The 16,568-nt window shown below is 44.4% G+C and overlaps 1 protein-coding gene across 5 annotated transcripts in view; it reads right to left on the bottom strand.

Moving 5' to 3' along the window:
• The window catches only part of TACC3 (transforming acidic coiled-coil containing protein 3), a 610,937-nt gene that overhangs the window by 227,095 nt on the left and 367,274 nt on the right, over positions 1 to 16,568 (bottom strand). The window lies entirely within an intron of this gene.

A 16,568-nucleotide genomic window follows, 5' to 3' on the forward strand; every position in this document is an offset into this window, starting at 1 on the left:
TAAAACATTGTTCTGCCGGAGTTATCAATTCAAAAGGATCCATGAAGACCAGTTTCCTTTTATCCAAGGCTCAACAAGGACATCTACTAGGGAAAGCAGAGCCCTGAACGTGTCAATCAACCCATCATTCCTGGCACAAATAATGCAATCCTTGACAGAACATTCAATCTAGCAATCTTTGACTGGCCACCAGTATAGTTTCCTCACTGTAGCTTTGGTTAAGTTGCTATCTAGTTGTACCTCATGAGCCAGTTTGACTTTCTCCCTCCATTCCACTGTAGGCACAATCCTAGGTTAACCTTCAGACCAACACCACCTCTCCAACGTTATAAAAACCCTTTGTCGATTGTAAGAAATCTTTAAATATCAGCCAAATCAGACCACAAATCCTTTAAGTCTGGAACCCCCTCATTACTCTCCGTTTTCTTGCCTCCATCTTCACTCAACACCGTGATAGAGTCCCTTAGGTACTCAACTTCACTTCAATGGGTAACCACAACAAGCAGTCAACTGTTTTATTGTTGTCTTTTGAGAAGTCACTATCTTCAAAAACATGCTCCTGTCTCCCCCACTCTTCCTGAAGGCAAGTATGTTATATTGGAAGAACAATTCCTGGGGTATCCCACCAAATACCACATTCATAACTCTTTGGAAGGTTGCATCAGCTGATGCTAACCCATGGGCATTTTTATAAATCTATGTTATGAAAGGCGCAAGAAAAGAGGTTAGGTGTCTGTTTTTCTCATGTAGTAAACTTGGTGGCAAATAAACCCATTTCACTGAACACCTTAGAGACGGCCAGCATTGCTGTGGCTCGGAGAGGTTAGGAAGTGACTAGAAGTCACCAATATAGTTACAGAAGTTGACAGTCTTGTATACTTCCCTCTGTCCATAGCCATCAAAATGACAGAAGCAAATCATTCAGATGAATTGTTGTTCTCCATCACATCTAATCTTAATAGGTTTTAAACGTCTAATGAAGCGCACAGAAGATCAGATTTTATACCATTCTAACTTTGTGTCATAGAATGGCATGGCTTATAATATTCCTGAGAACCTTTATTTTTTTATTTTTATAAACCGAGTTCTTCTTGGAAAACACTACTCAAACATATTGCCACACACAAGTCCACCACCAACAAGACTTGTTCTGCTGCATTTGGGTTGAGGGTTATACCCAGATCATTAGGGTCAACATCCAATAAATTGTTAAAATGGTTTACTGTGTTCAGCTCCACAGAGGAGTAACGTGCAAGTCTAGGAGCTTTAATGAGTCAGTACCTTTGATAACAAGACCACCATCTAGACATAGGAAAGGCAACACAACTGACGAGAACAGACTTTCATTATAAGTACATTACAGATGACGCCCAAAGATACTAATGCCATATCTGATGACAGCATCAGGTTCTGAAGGAACCATATAAACATGTGAACTGCCATAACAATACCATAAATTGCCAAAGAAAACTTGCCTCTCGTGGTTCCCTTGCTTCTTTCAGTCTATGAATGTTCTCTAAATGATCACAACAATCCGATAGAGATGCCAGGGAAGATCTGGGCTGCCTAGTAGGCTCTAAAATGACTGTGCTAACACAGATAAATGACACTATTACCAGTACTGGAGCTTATAAATAGGAACGTTTGAGCTTTTTCTATTTGAAGCATTTTTATAGCACAAACCTAGACACCTGGGCAGTGGAGCGTTTTATAATTAAAGTAATAAAGAATGAAACATACTAAAATTGGGGTAATTAAGTTAATAGGGGACCAGTAATCAGAAAAGTATCTTGGAAAGAGTTTATAAATCCATCCAGAATGCAAGATTAGAATTCGGTCTAATGAAGTCTAAAATCATGTTGGATTAACTGGGTACCAAACGCAAGGGCTGCTTATTTTCAATCTTGCTCTAGGGATTTTTAAAGTGAGAGTCACTGAGCTTTGCATTTCTCTGTCTGATGTGAAGTTTGCTTATCAGGTATGACGGTACAGCAGATGTTATACATGCCATCTTGAATTCAATTATACCTTCCACAGAAAGCCAGTGGAGTGGTTCAGATCTACATAATATAGTCTGATGTTATGACTAATGACCAATCTGAAGGAAGCATGAAGGATAGCTTGTAGACGGGTGAGGAGAATACTATGTGCAACAGATCGGAATGCAGTGTCAGGGGTGAAGGGTTTTTGTGCCCTAAGCTGAGAGTGGATAAAAGGCAAATTAGCAGTACAATGAAATGTTAATTTAGATGGAGATTGAGTGAGGCAGAGACTTGCCATGTGGGTCCAGAGGAGGATACACATCAGGGAATTTATGATGAGCCATTTATTAACTGAAGGTGAAAAGGCACTGCTACAGCGGAGTCGAAATTTCATTATAACAGAGTTCAGTTTCAAAAAAGTCCATCCAACTGGTGAGTTCTGTACATATATGATTTTAGAATTTAGCATTATCAATGGGTTTGAGACTCTTGGGTATAGCAGAGTTTCAATTTATTGACAAAGAGGTACTCAAAACCTATATTATGATTACAGGTTCCATAGGTATGTTAAAAAGATATGTTGAATCAATGGCACCATTTGGAACACCACAGTCAACTAGAAGGAGGCCAATTTGAAGGAGTCCAGATATAAAAATTGAGATGTGTCAGAAAAGACTTGAGCCAGTTCATAATAGTTACACATAAGATAATCAAACAGTACTAGAGATTTGTGGTCTCATGTGTTGGGGACCAAGGAGAGTTAGGAAAACAAACATCACCTTTGTCTAGTGTTTTCTGAGTGTATTAAAGAATCTTAATTGTGGAAATCAGTTATATTTGGAAAAGAATCCAGAATGAGAGCCGTTTAACAGATCATAAGAAATATGAGACTTCGATTTCTGGACCACCTAGAAAAGGTAGTGCATTTACTGGTAAGTCGTTAAGATCGAGCATTAGTTGCTTGTGGAAAGGATGAGCTGGTCTATCTTTATTGATTAAGGGAAGATGATGAGCTGACTAGGTTTAGAAGTAGTGGGAAAAGAACTAGCACGCACCTTTTTTTTTTAAGTAGTTGGAATGATCTCTTCAGATTAAGAGGGTGCTTGGGTAAATGAGACACTCTATGGAGACTTGCAGGTTGAGTTTCTTGAAGGGTGCTCAATACAACTGAGGTTTTTACCAAAAGATGTCCTAGTGAAACTTCATCTGTGAACGTAAATGTAAAGTTAGAGCAACCTTGGTGTTCAAATGTGGCAAAAAGGTGTACATCTGGATTCTCTGAGAATTTGAAAAGGTCTTTGATCACCTGTTAAACCAACACCCACTTAATTGAGTGCTCTTTCTTACTTGTTGAGACTCCATCAGTGTTTATAATGCCTACATGATGCAATGCAGTCACTGATAAATTAGGATTTAAGAACCCAATTCTTCAATATCTGGGGTTTTCTGGAAAAATTATGCAACACCTTGCTTAATTGTGCATCATTTTCCATTTGAATTTACACAGATTTTCCTCAAAACACTGGAATAAAATCCTGAGAAACAGGATTGCGGTGCAATAAAACGTTTCTAGTGAATTAATGCACCATCAGCCTTCACCTTGCACCGTCATCTCCACCACAGATGAAGCCTCTCACAAGAGAAAGGTACAGAACGTCATGAAGACATAGCCAAAGGTTTCCTCTGCATCTGGCATAAAGAATACTTCGCTGTCTGTATTCATAACATACATTCCAATTTTCTGACAACTAATGTCAAGAATTATTCAAGTATTCTTGCATACCCCTCAGGTGGGGAAGGCATTAAGAATTAGAGAAAGGACTACATCAAGCACTACCTTGCTGTCATACTGCCCCTCTTCCAAGATGGGTGGGTTATCTGAATAAAAAAGAAAGTGTCATCCCCGAAAGAACATCTTCTGCCTTCCATATTAATCACAGCTCCCAGAAAGAACACCAGTCTTGCTGGTGTTCAACCATATGTATTATAATTGAGAGATATTGCTCCGGGAGCAAAGGTGTGATACACAGAAGGGCAAGCTCCATCTCAAGTACTTTATCAGCCGTCCAATTAAAGATTTTAAAGAGCATCCTGCTTCATGATGTATAACCCCATCACTGCTAAGTACTTGCCAAATACTTTGGGCGTGCACTTCACTTAAGCACCAACACAAAAAACTGGTAGGTTTCTCGACCGAACCAGCTGCAGAGGAACTTTCTGTGGGAAGAAGGGAAAGGAATGCCAAGACTGGTCTATCGATTGACACCACAGCCTCCATAGCAATTTCCACCAGGGTTTTGCGTGATCTCTTCTGAACTTCTGGTGGCAACCAATTTGCAAAATAAGCACAGACTAGAATAATCGAAAGCAAACATAAGAATCTCATGCTCCTTTCGGCCACCCCACCACAAGTTTGGTATTGAAAAGTTCAAATTAGGATGCAATCATCTCCTCAAACACAGTGGCACCAGTGCCACTGCAAGTGAGGTCCTAAAAATTAAATTTTTGCTAAGAAATGTGAAGCTGCAACTTAAAACCACATCTAGATTATTGCTTCAGAATACAAATCCCTTACGAACCCTGACAAAAAGAATTAAACTACAAATGCTCAAGGCTTTGGAATGATTTTGTTAGATGCAAAACACTACACCATGAGTGCTCTGGAAGGAATGTTTTTTGTTCCTTTGATTTCACTTGAGGGTAGAGGACAGTTATACTTTACTAGAATCTAGTGCAAATCTCTCATTGCGGGAAGACAGACTGCAGACTTTAGGTCATGACTGTTCTTCAATTCCCAATTGCTCCATTATACAATAAATGGATATTTGCACTTTTCGTAAAGAACGTATGCCAACTCTGTGTACCTCATTAAAGGCAAACGCAAGAAGGGCCAAAAGGACCTGGCAGTCTTATATGTTTTTCTAGTGCAGGGGTCTCCAATCTTTTCTCGGAGAGCTACTCATGTTCAATTAAACTCAAATATGTGGTTGTACTGTGCATAAACAAAAGGAATGATTCTTACACAAAACTTATTTGCATCAAGGAAATGTTATTGTTGATAAAACATCGCCGAGTGCCTACATTTGAAAGTCGTGCCTCCTTGCCCTCAGACCCACCACGGCAACTGGTCACCATGGACATGTTGGGGGAGAAGGCAAATTGCTGCGGGAGACTGTCCCACAATAAGGGAAACCCAGGGCAGGGTCCCATGACTGATTAACCTCAAAGCAGGCAGGGGATTGGCTTGGTGGTCCAGTTGGCTATAATTTATCAAACCCAGTAAGTGGGTGGCCTTTCATAGTTTCCCAGCCTTTACTGCCATACTGTAAGGGGCAAAAGGAGTGCTACAAGAGAAATGTACAATGAATGTTCAGTGACATGAGATGGCTTTGTATGCTCTAGAGTAAAACTGCAGCAGGGAAATTACATTCCTACAAGAATCAGCTAATAAATATGTAAAATTTACCGTGCTTCGGGGTTTTCATAATGTTTACGGTTTGAAACGGAAGACCATTAAGCAATCTATAGATCACAGCTTAATATTTAAACAGAGGTTTCTCCAGAATAATCGCAGCCTGGGGCTCGATGAAAGGCTTATAATGTTAGAAGGGGGCTACTGATAACTCAAACACTATTCCTTAAGTACATAGAAAAAAATGTTTTTCTGCAGATCACTCAGTCTAGTAATTAGACTAGCTAGTCAATCTGCACTCTTGGACACTAAAGGGTCTGATCTCAAGATACGGTGGAACAAACTGATTTTCCAGAATCAGCCCACAGGAAAAAATGAAAACTAGATTTGAAGAGAAAATTTCAAGCTTTACAAACATTCTGAATCAACACTACTTTAAAAAAACGCTCAAAAGAATTGGTGATTAGCCAATCAATAGTGAAATCTGTCAAATAAGTGAGAACGCATCTTAGATTAAGAATTATCAGCAAGAATCAGTGAATTAAAACTGCTAAATGAAAAAAAGATGTACATTTCATGACATAAGCCTTAAATGAAAAAGATAACTTGAACATCCAAGAATTATATTACATTTTAGAGAAATATCTCATATCAAACAAAAGGTGTTGCTGTCTAAACAAAAAATTCAGCTCTGCTCATATACAACACTTCGACTGAAACCAACCTTCTTTTTATTCTCCCTATAGAATATCGAGAAGGTACAAGCTTCACTAAAAAGTGAAAAGTCAGAACGAGCTGACAAATGTTCAACTCCGATCAAGAAAAAACGAAAGGTTTGGATAAGAAAGCTGAAAATCAGAAGATAAAACTATACAAATTCTATGAGGGAATAACAGTGAGTCTAGAAAACAAGGCAGGTTTGTTTAGTGAGCGGAATGACTGGGTCCCAAACAATCTAAGGAACCATTCAGATTAGAGGCCACTTTCAGTTTGGCACTGCAACAAGTTTACAATTTTTGGAATAAGAACCAAACGACTTGACATTTCAGAAACAAACTGGAGACATCACGTCAGCTAGCGACTGATCCACAAAGCATTCAACTTAGCTTGTCCCGTTTTACAAAACAGTCTCATACAAGAACAAAAGGCATCCCGTCAGAAAGCCTAGAACAACTGTCAAAACTGGACTGGTCTCCACAATAAACAAACCAAATATATTCACCCAGGAAATATAGGATTCAAAAATAAAATGTAATAAGGCCTCATACTGTATCCCTTGAATTAGGGCAAACAAGGTCAAAACCAAGTCTGATTTGCTTAAAGTGGACCCCTGTCTGAAGTGGCACAATGAGCAAGAGAAAGGAGCTGCATTTGAATGTGGTCCAGAGTAATTACCATTGCCCAGAATTAATTCAACCATTCCACTGATATTTTATTCATGTTTTTATTTAAACAAATGCTTTATTCCAACATGAATGCTACCTAACGCCTAACATTCAAGAACGTCATTCTTTCGAACATTTAAACCATACTCATATGGACATCATTAATCTCCCTTTACTGGCTAAGCCATGGAGATAAAGCCATATGATAGTTGCAACAAATCATAGGCACTCGAACCCTCCCTCCGACTCACTGAGCCACTCACATCCACACAAGCACAAACCCACTCACACACCCAGTGAGACACCCACGCACTCCCTCACACACTCTTAAAGGTTACAGTTAGGAAATATTTTTTTTTTTAAAACTTGGAAATTCTTTTTTAAACAAAGGTTACAGGGACGTTATAGTTGGGCCTAGACTGGACTCGTACAAAACCAGTGAAATTCAGCAGTTACCTGAGCCAACAATAACGTACGCCCCTGCACTGCTTAGGACTTCACATTACACCACTCCTGACATGATCAGTAACATCATTGATGACATCATCCAGTGAGGTGTCCCAGAGTCCTAGGTCTAAAAAAGCAATTAAAAAAAAAAATGTAACTCTTGCAAAATAAGGGGGAAAAAACAAGGCGTGGACTCACTCGCTTCCTTTAATTTAGGCCCCCATGTGAGCCAGATTGTGGAGGGGGGGGGGAAATTGAAAATAAGGATGGGCCCACGCAGGCCCCCCACCTCCCAGGGTCTTAATACAGGAGAAATGTGGGGACCCCATCTTCATGGGGCTATATTAATGGGTGGGGGGGGACCTCCGACCCCCACAGCCCCAGGGACTACCAGCTCCCCAGCGCTCAATTGTTGAAGGGGGGGGCACGCGGCAAGCCTCATGCAGCCGTGGATGGACCTGGGGACCACCAACCCCAGGGCTGGCTCCAGCAAAGTCCCGGAGTGCCCACACCCGGTACATTGCAGTTTGCTATGGCTTGGTGAGAACACTGCTCTCGCCATGCCATAGCAAACCGTCCTCTGCTTTCAACAAACTAGAGCAGAAAATGCTCTCGTTTGTTGAAAGCGGCGCATGTCTGTTTACCTGCTCGTTGTCAAGCAACCAGGGAAACAGACGTTGCTTTGGGACTTAGGGACCTGCATATTCAGCAGCTCCCTGTCTCAAAGCAACACAGGCCCCTGCAGGAGGCGAGGAGCCGGCAGGGACCATGGGAGGTTTCAGGCTCCAACCACGGTCCAATTGAAGAGTGGGTGCCCTAGAGGCACCCACTTTATTTGGGCAGGCCCCGGGAGTTAGGGTCCTTGGGGCCAAAATTGCCCGGGAAGGGAGGCCACTCTCCCCCTACCTTTTTGAAATACTTTTTTTTAAATAGGGAAATACAACCTCTCAGTAATTCAGCTGTGTGAGTCTTACTGGAGGTAACAGGAGGACTAGTTGGCCCCCAAGAACACTCAAGAGCCATGGGGACATAATCCCCCAACTAGTAGTGCGCTAGGTGGTGGGTTTGCAGAGTGGTGGATAAAGGGGGCATGACCACCAAAAGTACGAGTGACTTACCTTCGGTAACAATGTATCTGGTAGAGACTATTCTAGCCGCAGATTCCTTCACGTAGAATTATACCCAGGCGCGAGACTGGATCCGGAAAACTTTTTGCCCAGCATCCCTACGCCCCGGGGGGACGGCATCAGGTGTCGTCCGCACACATGACGTCAGCGAGGTCACAAGTCCCACCCCAGCGCGCCTACGCCAGTTTTCTTCGGAGAACTTTTCAGCGCCACAACGCAGAGCACGCAGACAAAACTGTGAGAGTACAGGAATAGTGTGCAACAGAGCAGAAAAAGGAATGGTGAGGAACACCACCATAAAGAGCAGTGCCCAACACTGCAGTACCCAAAGGCAGGGAAAGAAAGGACAGAGCAGCACCCTCCCAATACAGAGACAGGCCCCCTCCCCCCGGAGACAAGGGACATATGTAAAAGTGTCACGATAACATGCAACAGGACTACAACCCCAACCAATAGACAAAGAAGGGGAACCAGTCGGGGACATACAGGGAACAACAAAACACCAAGACATCCCCATCCCAGATTATGACAACCCCCATCAAGAACAAGGGCAGAGGCACAGCCAAAAGGATCGCAAAGAGCCAGAAGTACCAATAAACCTATCCTCCCATGTGACAACGGGGAGGAAAAAGGGGGGAAGCCCAACAGAAAGAGGGAAAAAATGTACTCATAGAAGACACAGCCACCCACAGGGAAGCGAGTGCAAAAGACCAAATCACAAGCCCTCACAGAACGGGGAGGAAGGGCAGGCCGTGAAGGAATCTGCGGCTAGAATCGTCTCTACCAGATACATCGTTACCGAAGGTAAGTAACTCGTACATCTGATAGACTACTAGCCGCAGATTCCTTCACGTAGAATAGATACCCTAGCCATACCCAAGGGGAAGGAGGGTCAGCAAAAGGACCCATCCCACCCGGGCAGAACAGAGGACCGCCCAGGGGCAGAGTCCAAAAACAGAACGAGGAGCCCCGTCCCCCAGGCAAAGGGAAACCCCCGCCAGCAGGACGCCACTAACCCCAAGGAGGGGTTCGGGAAATGAAGATAAGAAGATAGCCTGTCCTCACTCAGCAGAGGAAACCAGGCAAGGCACAAAGAGGCCAAACACCCCACGTCAGGCAACAAACCCTCCACCCAAGGCCCAGGCAAGGAAAGGAGCACCGAAGGAGAAGAGCAACCTAGAGACTCCAAGGAGAAGAGGCAGAGCAAAGGCAATCCCAGAAAGGATGGCGCCGGCAGCAAGAAGCAGGCGGGAGCCGAAATGGGGAACTCGAGGTCACCCAGGAAAAATCGTCCAACGCCCTGCAGGGACAAACTGCGCTTGCAAGAGGGTCCAGAAGTCAGAGGGGAAACGCAGAAGGCCCAATCTCAGGCCCAGCGTGGTGTGAAACACCCAAAGGAAAAACACAGTCAAAAAGTGCCGGCTAGCAGCCAACAGAACCACAACCTCAGCCAGACATCCGGGGTGACCCACCCCAACAGAAGAACAGCTCCAAAAACCAGAACACCACGCAGGTCACTGAGGAAGAGAAGGAGGTGGAGGACGAAGCCCCGCCAAGAACCTCTGGATGGCAGAGTCCGCAGGGGGCATGGAACAAAAGAGCATCATCTAAGGGAAGGTCCACCTGCCGTTCTCGAACATTCTCCGGGAACACACTGTCCCAAAGCCAGGTATGGCGACGAAGGGCAACCGAAGAAGCCATGGCACGGCCCAGCACCTCCGAGATGTCCAGAGCGGAGCGAAGGATAAACGTCGCCAGCGCCTGACCATCCAAAACATGATGTCTCAAATCCTCACAGGCACCCTCCTGAGAAGTGGCAGACATAAGGGACTCCGCTGAGTCCCACAAGCAAGAAGTGGCCCTAGCCAAAACACAGTGTGTTAAGGGCCCACAGAGCCGCACTGGTTGAGGCAAACCTATTGCGCCCCCAGGAGTCCAGCCAGCGGGCCTCCCATGCCGGGGGAGACAACAGTAGCAGCGGCAAAGCAGGAAAGGCAGACTGCAAAAGGGGGCCTCTGGTCGAAGGGTAAAGAGAAAGGCACACCGGATCACACGGTGCCGGATGGTGGCAGTGCAGAAGGGCCCCAAGTGAGGAGTGGAGTGAACCCTCGAAGGGAAGCAACAGAGCCCTGATGAAGAACCTCCAGAAGATGATCTGCGGGGAAATGGGTAGTTGAATCACCCATGCGCAAAATTCCCACAGCCGTGGAAACAGCGCGGGCGAAAGCAGCACCCGGCTCCGTAAGGCCCCGTGGAGGGGAAAGCAGCTCCTCGTTAGGGGATGGCTGCAAGCTAAGGCGGCCATCCCCCCCAAGCCTACCGGGGGAAGGAAGAGCCAAGGCCGAAATGAAGGAAGAGGGACTGAAGAGTGGGGGACTTGCGGCTCCTCCGGCGAAGATCATGGTCGTGGAGATGGCAAGGAGCAGTCTTTAGACGACGTAGGGGAAAAAGCTCGACACGGCGGCCTATGTCCGGCGAGGATAACACCAGCAACAGCCGAACCTCTGGAGAAGAGGAGGCATCCGAAGAAGAGTCAATGAACCGACGTCGCCCCGGCGCCGAAGAGTCCGCAACCTGAGGCAGGACTAAGGCTAAGTGCCTGAATTACCTGCATTTTGAGGTGCCACTAACTACATACATGTCTACTCAATTACTATGCGGACAAAAAATTTACAAGCATTTCTTGGTGTATGCAGCTCGGTGTTTACTGCTTGTTATCACAGCTCAAGTAATAACAAGTATACATGCACTCAATCAATGCAATAGCGGCTAAGCGCTTCATTTTACCAATATTCCCAAATATAAAGCACAAACATTAAAAAAATGCATACTACTGCTGACACATAGTATATTCAATTAATAAAGTCACATTGTTCCCAGCATGTTTACCACTATTATCAGGCTTTGTAAATCGCAATATATAATAATTCAGGAAGCTAGACCTGCTCTTTATGACTGAAAAATGGGTGAATTAGTCTTCTGCTCAGGGCATTTCGCTGGCGATTACCAAATAGTACTCACTGCTCCATTGTGACAGAAGCTATTAACGGGGAGGGGCTTGGCGACAGCCTTAAACAGCAATTGTCATGGTAAATTTTTGAGCTTGGTGATCTTAAGGGTGTGGAGAGCCTAAGCTTGTTATGTTATTTTAATTTATTACGCACTCAAATCACTCCCCAAGGGATATCTCGGTTCAAGACCAGGGCAGTACGGACAGGCTGAAAGTGAAACCTAAAATAGGTGGGTCTTAAGCACCATCCTAACAAGGGAATGATTTTCACAGACGTGTAGTTGCGTAGGCAGATTATTCCAGAGATGAGAGGCAAGGAAAGAGAAGGATCTGGAGCCTCAAAGGAGTCTAGGGCAGAAGCTTGGATTCCAGGTAAGAGGGCTCTTGACCATGGAGAGCACAGTGAGTTAGACAGCATAGTTTAAAAATGATTCTCTTTCTCACCGGAAGCCAGTGTAGAGACTGCAGAAGTGGGGCTGTAACCGAGCCTGGGGTTAGGTTACATACAAGTAATGCAGATGACCTGTGCAGACAAGATAGTATCAACAGTTTGAAATACTGTCAGTCACAAAGAATACAAATATAACAGCAGTCAAGTAGCATTTAAACGCTACTTGACTGCTGTTATATTTGTATTCTTTGTGACTGACAGTATTTCAAACTGTTGATACTATCATGTGTGCACAGGTCATCTGCATTACTTAAATCTTAGACTTCGGTCTGCTTTGGGGGTTTAGGGTTATCCCCCCACCTGTAGCACCATGCAAATTTGCCTTGCTATATACTGTACGTACAACCGAGAAGGCGCCACCGCATCACTTCAAACCCCCTGTGAAATCTTAGGTTACATACAAAAAAAACGGTGGTATTCTGAAAAACCTGAAATTTACGAAGTGAATTCTCATTGATGGAGGCCAAGACTGAGTTGCCGTAATCAAGACTACTGAATACCAAGGATTAAACCAAGGTTTTCCTTCCTTGAGGAGTGGTAAGAAAAGGAAAACTCTTCTCAGACGTAACATATGGAAACAAGAACCAGTGATGGCCGATGTGTGTTCTTTCATCGAGAGGGATTGGTGCAAGCGGACTCCAAGGTTTTTTTTTTTTTTACCACCGATTTGGGAACAGGGCGAAGGCTCATCTCAGCTGGCCACCAGTCAGGGGCCCAAAGAAGTTAGGCTTGTCCAAATAGCACGATTTCTGTTTTTGTAGGGTTGAGCTGCAGTCGGTTTTCCAACATCCAGGTAGCAATGGCTTTCATCCCGGAGGAGAATAAAGTTTAGGATTTGGACAGATTATAAGAAGATAAAAGCAGCTGCGGGTCGTGAGCGTATGAGAATCTCAAACCCAAAAACCGACTAGCTAAGCAAGAATGGGCCATATACATATTAAAAAGCGTAGGGATCAAACAGAAGCCCTCGGGTATTCCATAGTCCAGTAACATAGTTCTAGACTTGTAGGGGCCACGAATGACCGTTCGGGATCTCGGTGACTGGAAATCCGCTAACCATTTGAGGGCCATTTCATCTTCTATCTTGTGTTCTCAATTAAAACCTCTTTTTCAGGGGCAGTAATCTACCGTCGCCGCGGGCCCGGCTGGGGATTTTATTGGATCACTAAATGAGCCTGAAATGTATGCTCTCTGAATCTGCCCCAATTGGTTCTGGCACCCACCCATTTGGCAGGACACCATCGACCTGATTTTCTTCAACTGTCAGTTCTCAATCAGTCCTCACAAGCCTGCCATGTGGTCTGACCACTATTTAATTTTTTACAACTCAATAATATATAAACCCCACCAGCAGGGTAGGACGGTGGATCGCGCCTTTTTCTGGGTGTGGAAGAAGGTGAAAACCCAGGACTGGGTGGATTTCCTTGTCAATATTTGCCCCTGTCTGATCAATAACCCCCACAAATCGGTTGACAACACCTAAAAAGGGACAGCGGATGAGCTAGCTCTACTACAAGAGTTGAAGAGAAAGGACAGGCTCTCTGCCGCTTGGTTCTCTGCTCATCTGGTCGAGGAACGCAAATCATGCAAAGAGCTCAAACCCAACCTATCTGGAGTAACAACTATTCCATGGATAGTAGAGCGAATTACAAATCGACTCTGAGCCCATTATGTCTCTCTTAAAGAGGCAGAGAAACTCCTTTTCACTGATAAAATCAGTGCTGCTAAACATAGCTCCCGCTCCAACTTCATGATTGTGAAGTCCTTAACATGTCCGCAATCCTTCAATCCCAAGAGCTGTGTAAAGGGTTAGCAACATTCTTTAAAACCAAAATCAGTGATACTTGGAGATCACTGCCTGCCCTGCAGGAACTTCTCCTTTCTAGCTGCCATGTAGACCAGAACTGCAACAGCAATAGGCTCACCCAGTTTACTCCCATACTCTTGGGACATTCCAAGGAAGACATTTTGAAATGTAAATTAGGCTCAACACTGGATGCCTGCCTCCCCCACCCTGCTAGCTGAGGCAGTAGATTTTGTCAACCCTGTAATTAATCCCATATTGAACCTTTCTCTTTGAGGGTCATGCCCGCCATTTGGAACTGAATAAAATGGCCCCTCTGCCAAAGAAGCCTGCACTGGACCACGGCATTTGTTTGCAATAGGCCCATTTCCCTTCTAACTCTTACAAAACAACTGGAAAAACTGGTCAATGTACAGCTATCGGAGTATGAAAGCCGTAACATTCCAGTCAATCCGGCTTTTGCCCCTATCACAGTACGGAATCGGCAGTACTGGAGATTTCGGACCATATTAAATGGTAATAAGACTAGAGGAGAAATGTGGCCTTGAACCTTCTCAATCTGTCTACCACCTTTCACACTGTCCAGCACACAATCCTCTTGCACCAACTATCTGCCGTGGGTGTGGTGGGTACTGTGTAGTACTGGTGCAAGTCCTTCTCAGCCTCCAGAGGCCAATCGGTCTGGCTCACCCTTTTTTCCTCTGAGGAAAAGGCAGTCAACCAAGGGGTCTCACGGGGTTTCACGCTAAGCCCTGCCCGCTTTATGTTTTTCATGTCCCCCTTGGCTTATGTAGTCTAGCATTATGGATGTTAAATCATTTCATAAGCCAAGAACACTCAGCTGTTCCTTGCTTATGATGGTTTCCATGCCTCTATTGCAGCATATTTCACCTGTTTTGACACAGTGAGGCTCCTAATGAAAGTTTTCCCTTGGCTCCCGGACACTTCCAGAAAAAACGCTCATCCAGGCTCTTATAAACAGCCGCCTGGACTATGGGAATGTACTACTGCAAGCAGTAAATGGCACCCTGCTGACCAAGTTGCAGGTAGTGCAGAACACCGCCATACAAATGATCTGCAATCTACTGGCACAGTCTTCTACTCCCATTTAAAGAAAACTGCACTGGTTGCCTATCAGAAAGCAGGATGTTTTCAAACTCGGCTATCTGATGCATAAGACACTCTACAAGGTCAACCTCGCCCGGCCCGTCAGTACTCATGACTTAGTCACTATCAGCCCCCCAGAGAGCAAAGGTCCTCAAACAAAGCTCTTCTGCAGATCGTAAGCATTCACACCTCAAGATTCTGGGGCAGATCTTTTTCATATACAGCTCCATACCACGGGAATAAACTTAGTCTTCGTACCTGCCTTGATTTGATAAACTTCAAGATGTTAGAAACATGGTAGTTTTAGAAAATCTCCACTTGCTTGATCAGTACAGCCCGAGATACTCCTCTGGGAGTGAGCTGAGCGCTATATCAAGCAACAGAAATAAATGCAAACAGTCTGACTGGATACAAAGTAGTCAGCTCAAATGTATCAGAGAAGACGGATATTATTACATGTGCATCACATGGTTCCAAATGGTGGGAAGATCTGTGGCCTTCTGAGTTGCCGGCCCCGCCCCCTCCATCTCTAGTAGTTAAAAACTATGGGGTGAATTTGGACACCACTTTTCACGAAGCCACAGATTTCTGCAGTGGTGGGGCAATGCTTAGTGATGCTCCGCACTCTTTAGAAATTCCTCCTCCTCCTGCCTTTGGAGACGAGAAGAGAGGTGATTCATGTGCTGATCACCTCGCGCTTGGACTACGCAAACACCCTCTATCTAAGAACAGCGCAAGCTCTGGTGAATCTCCTGCAGATGGAGTAAATTGCAGCTGCTAGGCTTGTTCTGCGTCTTCCTAGGTGTTCAACCTCATCAGCCTGAAAGCTCTACACTAGTTGCCTGTCAAATGGATTCTATTTAAAACCTTTGTTTTAGTTCACAGGGAAGTATCTCTCTCTAGCCCTAGCTATTTAGCAAAGAGATTTGTCCAGTACCTCCCCTTCAGAGCGCTGCGCTCTTTCTCTGCTTCACTTCTGTTCGAAGGGGTGGTACAGCTTTTTCCTTTCATGCTCCCTTGCGAACTGCGCCTGATATCTTCCGCAACTACATTTCGCATGAACACTTAAAAACTTGCTCTACTCTGTGGAGCAGTAAGGTCTTCTTGGTGGGCGCGTACCCTGGGCTTAGCTTGCTGGTGCCGGGACACTCATAGGACTAGCAATGTCCTGTATAAATCCCCCTTTCATTCATTTACTTTCTCAGCTAAAAATCAGTATTCCAAATGGCGTGTACTTCAATGATGTTAGTTATAAGGGATGAAAGTAGGGTGTTTACTTAATTTCTCACATAGTTTTTTGCTAGTCTCTATATCAAAAACAGCTGAAAGGATTTACACCATACTTGAAATGAACAAAGAAATGTACTCAGAAAACCGGCTTTTGTTGATTTTAGTGAAAGTCCACTCAGTAGTTTTGGAAAAATAATTTCAAATATCTGAAAAGGGTTCCAGGTAGAATAAAGGTTAACACTTCTCTCACTGCAGTTTAAAGCCTCAACTTAATGACTACAGAATCCTTTCAATCATATTTCAATCTTGAAACAAATGTAACTGGCGAAGGTCACAGTAAAACGTCTGACATTGAAAAATCAAAAATATATGTTTGATTGTGACTTTTGCCAGTAACGAGAGTGTGTTGGACACCATCCCTCTATATCAGTTAGAGTCAATGTGCGGCCCACCAGACTTTTCCTGCTTGAGATCAGTTTAGCCTGTTGCCAGCCACCAGCGTTTGGCGATTCTGGTCTTCTATTCACTAGTCAGTTCAGCTCGTTTGATAAGCAGGGCTGTCCTGATCATAAAACAAGCTGAAATAACTGTAGAAAAAAGCCCAGAATCAAAA

This window comes from Triturus cristatus, chromosome 2_2 (genome assembly GCF_964204655.1).
Source record: "Triturus cristatus chromosome 2_2, aTriCri1.1, whole genome shotgun sequence".
Classification (NCBI taxonomy): domain Eukaryota; kingdom Metazoa; phylum Chordata; class Amphibia; order Caudata; family Salamandridae; genus Triturus; species Triturus cristatus.